This window comes from Rattus norvegicus, chromosome 8 (genome assembly GCF_021556685.1).
Source record: "Rattus norvegicus strain SHRSP/BbbUtx chromosome 8, alternate assembly SHRSP_T2T, whole genome shotgun sequence".
Classification (NCBI taxonomy): domain Eukaryota; kingdom Metazoa; phylum Chordata; class Mammalia; order Rodentia; family Muridae; genus Rattus; species Rattus norvegicus.
Genome location: NC_141541.1, coordinates 63442876 through 63448719, shown reverse-complemented (window position 1 = coordinate 63448719; position 5844 = coordinate 63442876). Strand labels below are relative to the sequence as shown.

Genomic DNA, 5844 nt, shown 5'->3' with positions numbered 1-5844 from the left:
GCAGCATCCCTCTGTGGCCTCTGCATCAGCTCCTGTCCCCTGGCTCCTGCTCTGACTTCCCTCAGTGATGGTTTGTCACCTGACATATAAGATGAAGAAACCTTTCCTCCCCAAGTTGCTTTGGTCATGGCATTCATCACAGCAACACTAACCTTAACCAGGACAAGTTCCCATTGACATTTATTAACTGCTTACAGTATTCCAGAGTGGTGGTTCCACAAGCTTTATTTGTATTAATCTTTCATATAATAATTCTTTTGGTGGTTATTGTTAATCTTATTTATAATGGAGACGGAGGTAATAGCTAATTTGCTCATGATCGCAGTCTGTTTGGAGCCTGGATTGAGACGTAGGCAGTCTGATTCAGAGACCTGAAGTTCAGCCCTCCTGCCTTGCTGCTTCGAGTGTACACAGAGCTCTAAAGATCTAAGCAGTACGGTGTAGCTGGAAAAGCATTCTGGATTCCAGGGTTCTGTCTCTTAAGCCATTCTGCTGTCTTCAATCACCACGGTGACGGGGATTGATTTAGAGAGGATGCAACTCACCCCAGGTATCCTCTAAGCCTTTCTAGCTCTAGGATTTTATTATCATTATTTTGTCTACAGAAGAGAAAAAAAATGATTTTTTAAAAAACTTATCAGACTTAAAAAGAGAGCCAGAAGAATAAAAGTACTAACATGGTCGAACTTGAAAGCAGATCAATTTTTGGTTAAACATACGGTTATACAAATAAACATACTGTTATACAAATAAACATACTGTTATACAAATAAACATACTGTTATACAAATAAACATACTGTTATACAAATAAGAACACAACGAATTTAATAACTATGAAAAGGTTTGCATATGGCACGTTTATATAATTAGTGTTCTGAGCCACCGTCTTGATCTCTTATGTCAGTGCATATAGATAATGCTTTTGGGGGAAAATGAACTTTGCAGCTGGATCATAATTTCATACCATGTCCCCTTCTTCCTTCTGATGGACACTGCCACCCTATTGAAATGACAATCCATGTTAACTTTCTGTCATAATTGTGACTTTTTTCATATGGGAGACAATACAGAGAATAGTTTCACAACAAAAGACTCTACGGACTATAGAGATGGCTTAGCTGAAGGGAAAAAAAAGCCTGTGCTAGCCCAGGGGCTCAAATGTGGGTCACCAGAACCCACATAAAAGCTGTTAAGGGCAGCATGCGACTGAAGCCCCAGGGTTTGCTAGGGTAAGCAGAGAAAACAGACATTGGCTAGCCAGCTAGGCTAGACCAATCGAGCTTTGATTCAGTGAGAGGCCCTGCCTCAAAGGGTAAAGGTAGATAGTGGTGTAAGAATACAGATGACATCAACCTCTGACATATATATATATATATATATATATATATATACACACACACACACACACACACACACACACACACACACACACCATATCCACACAAGATATATACCAATTCCTTGCTCTTTCCCCAAAGACCCTGCCTGTATGTTTCAAAAGAGTTCCTCCTAGTTAGTAATTTTTAAATAAAATTTGAACTTTCTATTACTCTAACTTCTTTGTGTTTAGAAATAACAAATAGTTCTCTGGGGACTCTATTTTTTTAATCTTTTATTTTGTACTTTTTAGATTTGCTATATGTTTCAATGTTTGGCTTGCTGCATGCATGTATGTTTACCATATGTGTGCCTGGTGCCCACAGAGGTGAGAAGGCATTGAGCCATAACTGGAGTTATGAATGCTGTGAACCACTGGATGGGTGCTGGGAACTGAACCCAGGTCCTCTGTAAGAGCAACAAGGCTCTGAATGCTGAGCCGTCTCAGCCCTTCCTGGCACTTGAACATCACATATCAGAAACATAAGGGTTAAGGGAGAGAAGTTAACTATCAGTGAAGGAGGCTTCTTTCCTAATTCTCAGGTTCTGCGAGGTCACTAAAAATCATGCTGATGTTTGTAGACGTTATACATTACTTTTCTCGTCCTTTGCTCTTATCTGTCTTTTATGGCAGCCTTGGTTCCTACCTGAACAGAAAAGGTGGCCATGAGCCACAAATGGAAAGCTCGTTTGCCTGCCTTCCACCATGCAGCCTAGAAGAACAGGGAGAAGAGCCCAGGTCTAAGGGTGTGGCAGGTAAGTGACTTTATTTCGTGTGGTATGGGGAGGAATATATGTGCTAGACAGTTCATTAGCTGTAATTTTGGGTTGTGGTTTGATTTATCAGACTAGAAAGAGTATTCCCTGTAACATGTAAAAATCATGTAATTTTCCAAGTTAAGTTTTTTCAATCCTAATACTTGAGAAGCCTGTGTTCCATTAAATGTTAACTAGGAAAAACAGCCTATCAGAAACATCGAAGTACTATGCATCTGGTCTTTGTCTCGTAAAAGTAATATGAATAGAACTTTTGGAATAGAAGAATCTGGAGAAAGTCTACATTGTCGTCATGATTAGAGAATAGAGGGCTTGTGGTGAGGCGGTGGGCAGAGCCCACCCTTCACGTACGTGAGATTATATCACGCTGAGCAGAGGGCTGCCCAGTCTCTGAAACTCACAGGGGAAAATTGTGGGGAAACTTAGGTTAGAAAAATTAAAAGATTGTGTTTATGAAGGCTTTTAAGATCAGAATTATTTACTTGGGAAATTGTACAATTCTTTCTAGGTCTTCTAACTTGTGAATGTCTGTCAGCAACACCCTATCTACCCACGTATGTACCTGTCCCAAAGCTTCCTGACACCACAGCGCTGTTAGCCCTGGCTTGACAAGCAGACGGTGGTCTGTGTCTGGAGCAATAGCTAACATGTTTCTAAAAATAGAGCACACAAATGTACCATGACCTTTAGATTGTTGGGAACTGTGCAGTTTATTCCATTGGTCATGTGACCGTCACTGATCTGTTTAATGTTTATGGGTCATGTGACGTTTTCCCAGGACCTTTATATTAACATTGTCCTTGAATTGTGGATTCTTTTTTTTTCCCCTTTGGAACAATTTCAAACTTTATTGTCAAGATAGCAGAAGCTTAAGCTTAGTTCACAAGTATCTGCAGTGGTTGGTGATCTACTTGCAAACACCTTTTTTTTTTTTTTTTTTTTTTTTTTTTTTGGTGCATTTCTCTCTACACCATCATAACAGAGGAAGACCAGCAAAGAGCAGCAAAGTGAACTGACACCACACAGTGCTGCCCACTGTCTATTGGGCTATATTTATACCCTTTCCAAATATCGTGGTTTCTCTCAAATGTCTGCTCTAGCAAAGTATCATATGACTTCTTTCCAGGCAGCTTACAGGAAAACACCATGTGTCTGTTCTTAGCAAAATATACCCCCACCTCTTTGCTTCAGCAAAAATATACTCTTATAAGACAGCTTCCAGAAAAACCTCACAAGTCACAACCAAGTCTCCAAAAATCCAAAATTTCTACTTTAGAGGCTTTTATGTGGCATTTAAGAAATATTGATTTTCAAATACCTTTCACTGAGCTTCAAGGAGTCAATGTCTCTATTTTAGAATACAGAATTTACATTCACACAATGGTATTTTCACAAATATATCCTTTAGGAATTTTTCTGTCTCTTTGTCTCTGTCCATGTCTCTGTCTCTAGCCTCCATATTTCTGTTTCTCTGTATCTGTCTGTTTTTCAGTTTGCCTTTGTCTAACTCTGTCTCTCTCTTCTGTGCGTATGTGTGTGCATGTGTGTGTGTGTGTGTGTGTTCCTCATTTTGTCACGAAATCTTTTTTGTTCATGTTCACCCTGACCATTAGAGTAGAATTTGTTGCCACTGCACATGATCAGAAAGACTATATATAGATTACTGAAGCTCAGAACAATAATCATGATTTAGTGAACCACACCTCTGAGTAATAGTTGACAGCCTGACTTTGGGATATGGACAACAATCTAGGCAAGCTCAATTGAAACAATTCTACAACATAAGCCCACTTACTGACACTTTTTTTGTGCTTTTTTTTTTAAAAACATACTTCATATTTCCTTTTATTATATAAATATCGGTTTAACCTTTTACTGTAAGAATATAAACGTTTTAAGAGGATCTTTGTTATCATTTATACAAATTCACAAACAGTACAATTAATTGATAAAGGTCTCTGGGTTTCTCCATGGTCTCTCATGTTGCTGTGGAGGACTCTAAAAAATAAACAAACAAAATATCCAACAAAAATATACATCCTACTCAAAAGCCATTTGTTTTAAAGCCACAGTCCCAACCCCCCACCAAAATAAAGTCATCTATTCCTCCATTTAGAAACAAAAGTTTTTCAAACTCACACGCTCCTCCCATTTCATGAACAGAACACAGATAAGACACGAAGTTCAGTCTCCTCCCTTTCACATAGCCTCGGGCTCTCGGCAGAGATAAAGGTCTCTGGGTTTCTCCATGGTCTCTCATGTTGCTGTGGAGGACTCTTGAGGCAGGGCAGCTGCGTGATGCGCTCCAGGCCGCGCTTGGTGAGCCTAGTGCAGCCGTACAGGTCTATGCCTGTGAGCTGGCTCAGGTGCTCAGCGATCAGCTCCAGTCCCTTGTCCGTGATGCGCACACACTGTCCAATGTTGAGCGTGCGCAGCCCGTGCATCTGCCGCACCATGCGGTTGATGCCATCGTCACTGATCTGGCAAGAGCAAAGGGAGAGGGACTTGAGGCCGTCCAGTCCCTGGGCTATGTAAGCCAGGCTCTGATCTCCCACCTTGTCACAGAATGACACATCCAGACCGGAGAGGCGCAGGCTGCCCATGGCCAAATGCATGATGCCGGTGTCGCTGATGTTGTCGCAGGAGCGCAGGTTAAGGCTGCGCAGGCTGCCCATGTGCGACAGGTGCAGAAGGCCCATGTCCGAGATCCGGCCACAGAAGCTGAGGTTGAGGAGCCTGAGGCCCGTCAGCCCTCACAAGATGTGCTTCAGAGAAAGATCCGTGAGTTTTCTGGCAGTCCTGTAGAGTGAGCTGCTCCAGGCCCAAGCAGCCCTCGGCAGCGCTGCGCGCCATGCCGGCCAGGTGCCCGATGCCCACGTCCGAGAGATGGCGGCAGCTGTGGAGGTTAAGGCTCTTGAGGTGCTGCAGCCCCCCAGGCGATGAGCAGAAGGCCGGTGTTGGTGATGTTTCTGCAGCCCCCCAGCTCCAGCACCTCCAGGCCCTTGAGGTACTGGGCTATGCGGCCCAGGCTGCTGTCTGTGATCTGCTTGCAGAGGCTCAAGTTGAGAGAGCGCAGCGAGCCGATCTCCTGCACGAACGCGTGGCCCAGGCCGTTATCTGTGAGATTGTAGCAGCCACTGAGGTTGTGGCTCTCGATGTTCGCCATGCCATGGATCACGTAGCTGAGGCTGCGTCGGAGGCTGAGGGTCTGCACGCGGCGGACGCCCCGGGCCTGAAGGCTGAGGAACACCAACCGGTTCCCCCGGCCCAGGTGCAGCTTGGCCTCCACGCCCCGCCACACTGACTTGTGGTAGGCGGCGTCCCGCCAGGCCCTGCACAACTACGCCGCGCGACCCTTGTCTCAGACGTCCAAGTAGCCGAAGATCGCGGCTAGCAGCTCCGGGAACAGGCACGAGATGTGGGTCTCCATCTTCCTCCCGCCGCTACGCCGCGCCGGGTGCAGGAGGCGCGGGCCCAGCCGCCCCGGGAGGCGCCGAGAGCGGCAAATTGTGGATTCTTAATGAATCGCCTCTATCAGGAGTAGAAGGAGGGATGTGAGACAGAATTTAAAAATAGTATATTCATGGAGGATTATCGAGACTAGGTTCTCAGAAATTCGAGATGAGTTGTGCGGGGTGAACCAGAGTGTGGTAGTCTAAAGATTGGGCATCAGGAAGCAGGAAAAAGA

General features: G+C 44.4%; 1 pseudogene across 1 annotated transcript; it reads right to left on the bottom strand.

Moving 5' to 3' along the window:
• Nucleotides 1-213: 213 nt before the first annotated feature.
• Nucleotides 214-5617, bottom strand: LOC148004141 (F-box/LRR-repeat protein 14-like; annotated as a pseudogene). The gene has a single exon (XR_015627273.1). The product of XR_015627273.1 is annotated as an F-box/LRR-repeat protein 14-like (transcript).
• Between the last annotated feature and the right edge of the window lie 227 nt (nucleotides 5618-5844).